The 7,740-nt window shown below is 46.8% G+C and overlaps 4 non-coding genes across 4 annotated transcripts; all 4 read left to right on the plus strand.

Annotated features, from left to right (window-relative positions):
- The first annotated feature begins 1,537 nt into the window (after positions 1 to 1,537).
- On the plus strand, positions 1,538 to 1,651 carry LOC140317324 (U5 spliceosomal RNA). The gene has a single exon (XR_011917648.1). It is a non-coding gene; the product is annotated as a U5 spliceosomal RNA (small nuclear RNA).
- Positions 1,652 to 1,959: 308 nt separating this feature from the next.
- Positions 1,960 to 2,143, plus strand: LOC140317104 (U2 spliceosomal RNA). Its single transcript, XR_011917451.1, has one exon. It is a non-coding gene; the product is annotated as a U2 spliceosomal RNA (small nuclear RNA).
- Positions 2,144 to 4,424: 2,281 nt separating this feature from the next.
- Positions 4,425 to 4,538, plus strand: LOC140317398 (U5 spliceosomal RNA). Its single transcript, XR_011917716.1, has one exon. It is a non-coding gene; the product is annotated as a U5 spliceosomal RNA (small nuclear RNA).
- A 316-nt stretch (positions 4,539 to 4,854) lies between these two features.
- LOC140317001 (U2 spliceosomal RNA) lies at positions 4,855 to 5,045 on the plus strand. The gene has a single exon (XR_011917356.1). It is a non-coding gene; the product is annotated as a U2 spliceosomal RNA (small nuclear RNA).
- Positions 5,046 to 7,740: the final 2,695 nt, after the last annotated feature.

Consider the following 7,740-nt stretch of genomic DNA (forward strand, 5'->3'; position numbering starts at 1 on the left):
CTTCATCAGAAGTGAAGAAATAAATGAATGCCTATCAACAAATGTGGGATCTAAACTCTAGTGCTTCCTCTAAAATAATTTCCTTTCTCAATTCAGAAATGTGTGTGTGTAAGTTACAACACCCGTGACACCAAAACGGCTTTCTTTTCTCTCTTTTCTCTACACTCTGCACTGTGAGAACACACACCAAATCAGAAAGGCTTTTTGCTCTCTTTTCTACATTATGGACTGTGGGGACACAAAACCGCTCTCTCTTTTTTTTTTTGATTGTGTGCCAGGGCGTTGTCTCACGTATTAGATTATACTTACGATACGAATGGGTTTATCAGTCACATCAGAATCCATACATACTGATCCTCCCGTAATAAAATGGTCGGATCTTATCAAACACACTTTGTTTCTTGTGACAATCAAGTCAGCGAAACAGCGTATACACGTCAAGACACTGAATCAAGTTTGCCACAAGAACTCATAAGTTTGGCAGTATTGTTCTGCCGTCAGCAATCATACACCCATTTTATTTTCATGAGACATGTGCAGGCACCTGTTCATCTACTGTTCTATCACTATGAATTAGTTTATCTATTATCAATAAGGATACTTCTACAACTACTATCAAAGTATGTCCAGACTTCTTATGTTGTCAGTTGCTATATATGAATAAGTGGGTAGCTACTGACAAGCATTAAGCATGTCACACAGCCCAAACATATAACATTTCAGGACACACCACACAGTTAACAACCACCGTGAAGTGTCAAAGCCCAAACATGTAACATTCAACAGGACACTTACACAACACATTCAAATCAAACAGTCAGACAACATACAAGAACATATACCCCAGCCGGCATTGCTCCCTGCCTATTTTCGTACAGCACACTATGTGTGCGCACACCTTTATTCACAAACTCTTCAACTTATACTCTTTTACCAAAGCTGCTACAGCTCGATTGGCCGAATACCCTTAGATCCTATTTCGGTGAATTTGACATCTGCCTTACATGTAACAGATTAGCGGTTTAGCAGTTTTAATTTAGTTTGAGTGAAGGAATTCATTTTATAGCAAAATCCGAAATCGTGAAGAACTCATGAAAGTAAGCTTATTCTCGGATTCCTGAAACTTTAGATTTGCTCTTTCTTTTACTGCAAAGTACAACGTTGTTTTTTTTTTGTTTAAATCTTTCTAGACATGGTAAATATGAAGGACAAAGCAGTTTTAACATAGTTTGAGTGAAGGAATTCATTTTATAGATAAAATCCCAAGAGTCTGCTGAGAAAAGAGAGTGAATGCGAAATAGACTTTAACACGGCTCTGGGAGCGAGCCGAGTGTGGGCTAACCGGGAGAATTGCTTGAAAGAAACGCAACACCGAATGAGCGGTCAGAACAAAGCCTCAATACGGTGTTCCCGTGGTGTTTTTGTTGCTGCCTTGTCGATTGCACAGGGGCAAGCGTTTCAACCAAGCAACGCTCACCATGGGGAAGGTGGCTATGGCAACTAGCCTGATGCCCTGCTCCCGCAGTGACGGACAATCGTACTCTGGTTTCTCTTCATAACATACAAGTCTTTCGCCTTTTACTAAAGACTTTCGTGGAGAGCAGCACTAATGAGTTGTTTCTATTTTTGGCAGGCTTTACCTTTGCGGGTGAAGCCCTTTCTGTCTGTGTTAAAGAAATCTTGTTACTGTGCAGAGTGACTTCTCTGAGTAGAGTCGCCTTACTTGTTGCGATTGTGCCGATGTTCGAAGCTGGAGTGCAAAGTTGTTGCTTGAATGGTGCTTGCTGGAGCATGCGGGAGTGCAAAGTTATACCATTTAAAAGGGCTGAAGAGTGCTCAGTGCAGCGGGTGGGCGGAGGTGCAACGTGACACTCTGGCCACCTATGGCCATAAAAAGAACACTGCTACAAGTGCGCATTGTGCCAGCAAGGGCCCTCGGACCTGAAACAGTGGACAGTTATCGCTTCTCGGCCTTTTGGCTAAGATCAAGTATAGTATCTGTTCTTATCAGTTTAATATGTCCTCTATACGAGGACTACATATTAAATGGATTTTTAAGAATAGGAGTTGAAAAAGAAGCTTGCTCCGTTCACTCCAAGCATCGACCCAGTACTGCAGTGCCGCTGGGAACGGTGCGCTCTTCTCTGCTCTTGTGAAAAAGCAAACAGCGGTGCAGGATGGAAGTTTCAGGGAGCCCAAGATGAAACTTTCTTTTAATCTGCTGAGAAAAGAGAGTGAATGCGAAGTAGACTTTAACACAGCTCTGGGAGCGAGCCGAGTGTGGGCTAACCGGGAGAATTGCTTGAAAGAAACGCGACACCGAATGAGTGGTCAGAACAAAGCCTCAATACGGTGTTCCCGTGGTGTTTGTGGCTGCCTTGTCTTTTGCACAGAGTAAAAGACAAGGCAGCCATCGAATAGGGCCCGATTGTTCCTACTTGGTCAGCCGAGGAGCAAGGGGGAGGATCAAGCGTCTCAACCAAGCAAATCTCACCAAGTAGGAACAATCGGGCCCTATTCGATGGCTGCAACACCTGAAAGAGATATTGATGCGAGACCCGATCAAAAGCTTTTTCAAAGTCTAAATTTAAGATGACAAGCCGGGTGTTTCTGTCTCTAGCGTAATCAATGATGTCTCGAATCAGTACGAGGCTGTCGGTGAGTTGTCTCTCTGAGATGGCACAAGCCTGGTCTGGGTGAATTACCTCCTCTAAAACAGAGGACATCCGTGTCGTTAAAACCTTGCAAAAAAGTTTACAGTCAAAGTTTAAAAGTGTGATGGGCCTCCAATTCTTTAGGTCAGTCTTATCATTTTTATCAGAATTGAAGAAATAAATGAATGCCTATCAACAAATATGGGATCTAAACTCTAGTGCTTCCTCTAAAATAATTTCCTTTCTCAATTTAGAAATGTGTGTGTGTAAGTCACAACACCCGTGACACCAAAACGGCTTTCTTTTCTCTACACTCTGCACTATGAGCACACACACCAAATCAGAAAGGCTTTTCTCTCTCTTTTCTACATTATGGACTGTGGGGACACAAAACCGCTCTCTCTTTTTTTTGTTATCGTGTGCCAGGGCGTTGTCTCACGTATTAGATTGTGCTTAAGATACGAATGGGTTTATCAGTCACATCAGAATCCATACATACTGATCCTCCCGTAATAAAATGGTCGGATCTTATCAAACACACTTTGTTTCTTGTGACAATCAAGTCAGCGAAACAGCGTATACACGTCAAGACACTGAATCAAGTTTGCCACAAGAACTCATAAGTTTGGCAGTATTGCTCTGCCGTCAGCAATCATACATCCATTTTATTTTCGTGAGACATGTGCAGGCACCTGTTCATCTACTGTTCTATCACTATGAATTAGTTTATCTATTATCAATAAGGATACTTCTACAACTACTCTATCAAAGTATGTCCGGACTTCTTACGTTGTCAGTTGCTATATATGAATAAGTGGGTAGCTACTGACAAGCATTATGCATGTCACACAGCCCAAACATATAACATTTCAGGACACACCACACAGTTAACAACCACAGTGAAGCGTGTCAAAGCCCAAACATATAACATTCAACAGGACACTTACACAACACATTCAAATCAAACAGTCAGACAACATACAAGAACATATACCCCAGCCGGCATTGCTCCCTGCCTATTTTCCTACAGCTCACTATGTGTGCGCACACCTTTATTCACAAACTCTTCAACTTATACTCTTTTACCGAAGCTGCTACAGCTCGATTGGCCGAATACCGAATAATCCTAATTCGGTGAATTTGACATCTGCCTTACATGTAACAGATTAGCGGTTTAGCAGTTTTAATTTAGTTTGAGTGAAGGAATTCATTTTATAGCAAAATCCGAAATCGTGAAGAACTCATGAAAGTAAGCTTATTCTCGGATTCCTGAAACTTTAGATTTGCTATTTCTTTTACTGCAAAGTACAACGTTGGTTTTTTTGTTTAAATCTTTCAAGACATGGTAAATATGAAGGACAAAGCAGTTTTAACATAGTTTGAGTGAAGGAATTCATTTTATTGATAAAATCCCAAGAGTCTGCTGAGAAAAGAGAGTGAATGCGAAGTAGACTTTAACACGGCTCTGGGAGCGAGCCGAGTGCGGGCTAACCGGGAGAATTGCTTGAAAGAAACGCGACACCGAATGAGCGGTCAGAACAAAGCCTCAATACGGTTTTCCCGTGGTGTTTTTGTTGCTGCCTTGTCTTTTGCACAGAGTAAAAGACAAGGCAGCCATCGAATAGGGCCCGATTGTTCCTACTTGGTCAGCCGAGGAGCAAGGGGGGGGGGGGGGGGGGGGAGCAAGCGTTTCAACCAAGCAAAGCTCACCATGGGGAAGGTGGCTATGCCAACTAGCCTGATGCCCTGCTCCCGCAGTGACGGATAATCGTACTCTGGTTTCTCTTCATAACGTACAAGTCTTTCACCTTTTACTAAAGACTTCTGTGGAGAGCAGCACTAATGAGTTGTTTCTATTTTTGGCAGGCTTTACCTTTGCGGGTGAAGCCCTTTCTGTCTGTGCAAAAGAAATCTTGTTACTGTGCAGAGTGACTTCTCTGAGTAGAGTCGCCTTACTTGTTGCGACTGTGCCGATGTTCGAAGCTGGAGTGCAAAGTTGTTGCTTGAATGGTGCTTGCTGGAGCGTGCGGGAGTGCAAAGTTATACCATTTAAAAGGGCTGAAGAGTGCTCAGTGCAGCGGGTGGGCGGAGGTGCAAAGTGACACTCTGGCTACCTATGGCCATAAAAAGAACAGGGGTGTTAGCGGACAAGTGCGCATTGTGCCAGGAAGGGCCCTCGGACGTGAACCAGTGGACAGTTGTCGCTTCTCGGCCTTTTGGCTAAGATCAAGTGTAGTATCTGTTCTTATCAGTTTAATATCTGATATGTCCTCTATACGAGGACTACATATTAAATGGATTTTTAGCAATAGGAGTTGAAAAAGTAGCTTGCTCCGTTCACTCCAAGCATTGACCCCGTACTGCAGTGCCGCTGGGAACGGTGCGTTCTTCTCTACTCTTGTGAAAAAGCAAACAGCGGTGCAGGATGCAAGTTTCAGGGAGCCCAAGATGAAACTTTCTTTTAGTCTGCTGAGAAAAGAGAGTGAATGCGAAGTAGACTTTAACCCGGCTATGGGAGCGAGCCGAGTGTCGGCTAACCGGGAGAATTGCTTGAAAGAAACGCCATACCAAATGAGCGGTCAGAACAAAGCCTCAATACGGTGTTCCCGTTGTGTTTTTGTTGCTGCCGCTGTTTGCTTTTTCACAAGAGCGCACCTGTTGAGGGGGGGCCTGGGGGGGCCTGGGTGATGGTGGGTCTCAGGCCCGGGCTGCTGCGACTGGTGTGACCGGGTGGTTTGTTTGTTTGTTTTTTGTTGTTGTTTGTTTGTTTTTTGTAGAGGTCCTCCGGAGTGGGGTTGGGTTGAGTGGGGTGGGGCGGGATGGGTACCTTCTGGGGGTACAGTAGCTCCCAGAATATGGTCGCTGCAGGCCCCGAGCCTGGTGGACATCAGGCCCTCCTGTCCTGTGTTGGCTCCCTGGTAGCGGGGATGCCTATTGCAGCCAGTCCCTGGCTGCCCCCAGTGTATATCCCCATACCCCTCTCCCTTCTGGCTCCTGTACACAGCACACACTCACACATGAAGGGTTTTGGGGGCGTGTGTGTTCGGTGGGGTGTAGTGGACTCTGCAGTAGTTGCACTCTGCAGTTCCCACCCCTGTTTTAATTACACCTTAGACATTACTACTTATCAAACACACTCACACACACACATTAGGTCTTGGGGGGTGGTTACACTGAGTGGCATCTGGTGGGCGGGGCTCTTTGGGTATGTAGGCTGCCCAGAGGGCCACGCTCCCAGTTCTACAAGTTTGGCTGCCCCTCAATTTTAATTGCTCACTATTAGAAAATATTGAAGAGCCAGAAGGGTGAGGGGAGGGGTCTTCTTCGCACACCCCTGCTTCCTGGTTGCTGCTCGGGGCGGGAGGGGCCAGGAGGATTAATTAATTGTTCTGCTGGTTTGGGGTCTGTGGTGGCTGGGGGGCTGCTGGCCCCCTGGTGTGCCCGCTGCACTACACCCCAGCGGAGTCGAGGGAGGGAGGACGTGTGGATGTATGGGACATTAAAGTGTGTGTGGTAATGATTGGGCCTGGATCTTGGACTTGCTGTCGCCTGGCCTGCCTGTGCTTCTCCCGATGGGGGGGGCGGCGTGGCCTCTCTCCGCTGCTCGCGACTTCAACCACCTGTGGGCACGTCTTGACTCCCAGGGCACTTGGCCAGGGGTGCTGGGGCAGGCGCTGACCCACTGTGTGGCTGTCTGGGGCGCTTGGCCCTCCTGGGTATTGGGTGGGGCCTCTGTCGGGGGGTTTGGGGGCGCTCGGGCTCCTGGGGCCCGGATCCAGTGCACGGCCCATGTCTGGGCGGCTGGGGCCTGGCGACGTCGGTGGGCTGTTGCCCCTGGCTCCCGGAGGGCCTCTGCCCTATGCTTATGGGGGCTCTTTCCGGGGGCTTCCTCTGCAGTCTTCTGGGTGGATGCGTGGTTGCCCCTGCGGTGGGCTTCCTGGGTTCTGTGCTCTGTGGGGGCTGCTGGTGGCCTGGGTCTTGTGGCCCTCTCTGCCTGCTTCTGATTGCTTGGGGGGGCTGTGGATTGTGGCCCTGTACGCTTATACACTCATAACTAAGCACGGTTATCATGTAGGTCCTGTGCCATGGGTGTTGCATGTTCTCACACACACACAACCACATTCATTAGTCCAGTAGCATGGTCGCTAAGCAGTTGATGTATTATCATGTCGTCTCAGGTCATCTATATCCACAGCTGTGTTGTATGCGATGTATGTTCTGTTTTTCTCTTCTTTCCTCTTCTTCTTTCCTTGTCCCCCGGTCCGGTTCAGTTCTATTACATGTCATATATTGTAAACAGAAATAAATAAATGGGCATCAAGGGGAGCTTTACATTTATAAAACTTCCCTTGGCAAAGCAAATCTGTTTGGCATCAAAGGTATTCAGACTACAATTCTGCTGCCATAATGCTGAACACGATAAGGGGAAAAAAAAAAAAAGTAAAGAAGACAGTTCTGCCGAAAGCCAGGGACTAGACCTGTTCTAAGTTCTGTACTTTTTAAAAGGGAGCCAACACAGGACAGGAGGGCCTGATGTCCACCAGGCTCGGGGCCTGCAGCGACCATATTCTGGGAGCTACTGTACCCCCAGAAGGTACCCATCCCGCCCCACCCCACTCAACCCAACCCCACTCCGGAGGACCTCTACAAAAAACAAACAAACAACAACAAAAAACAAACAAACAAACCACCCGGTCACACCAGTCGCAGCAGCCCGGGCCTGAGACCCACCATCACCCAGGCCCCCCCAGGCCCCCCCAGGCCCCCCCTCAAAAGGTGCGTTCTTGTGAAAAAGCAAACAGCGGCAGCAACAAAAACACAACGGGAACACCGTATTGAGGCTTTGTTCTGACCGCTCATTCGGTGTCGCGTTTCTTTCAAGCAATTCTCCCGGTTAGCCCGCACTCGGCTCGCTCCCAGAGCCGTGTTAAAGTCTACTTCGCATTCACTCTCTTTTCTCAGCAGACTCTTGGGATTTTATCAATAAAATGAATTCCTTCACTCAAACTATGTTAAAACTGCTTTGTCCTTCATATTTACCATGTCTTGAAAGATTTAAACAAAAAAACCAACGTTGTACTTTGCA

Source organism: Leuresthes tenuis, unplaced genomic scaffold (genome assembly GCF_036924035.1).
Source record: "Leuresthes tenuis unplaced genomic scaffold, fLeuTen1.0.hap1 SCAF_10, whole genome shotgun sequence".
In the NCBI taxonomy this organism is placed as follows: Eukaryota; Metazoa; Chordata; class Actinopteri; order Atheriniformes; family Atherinopsidae; genus Leuresthes; species Leuresthes tenuis.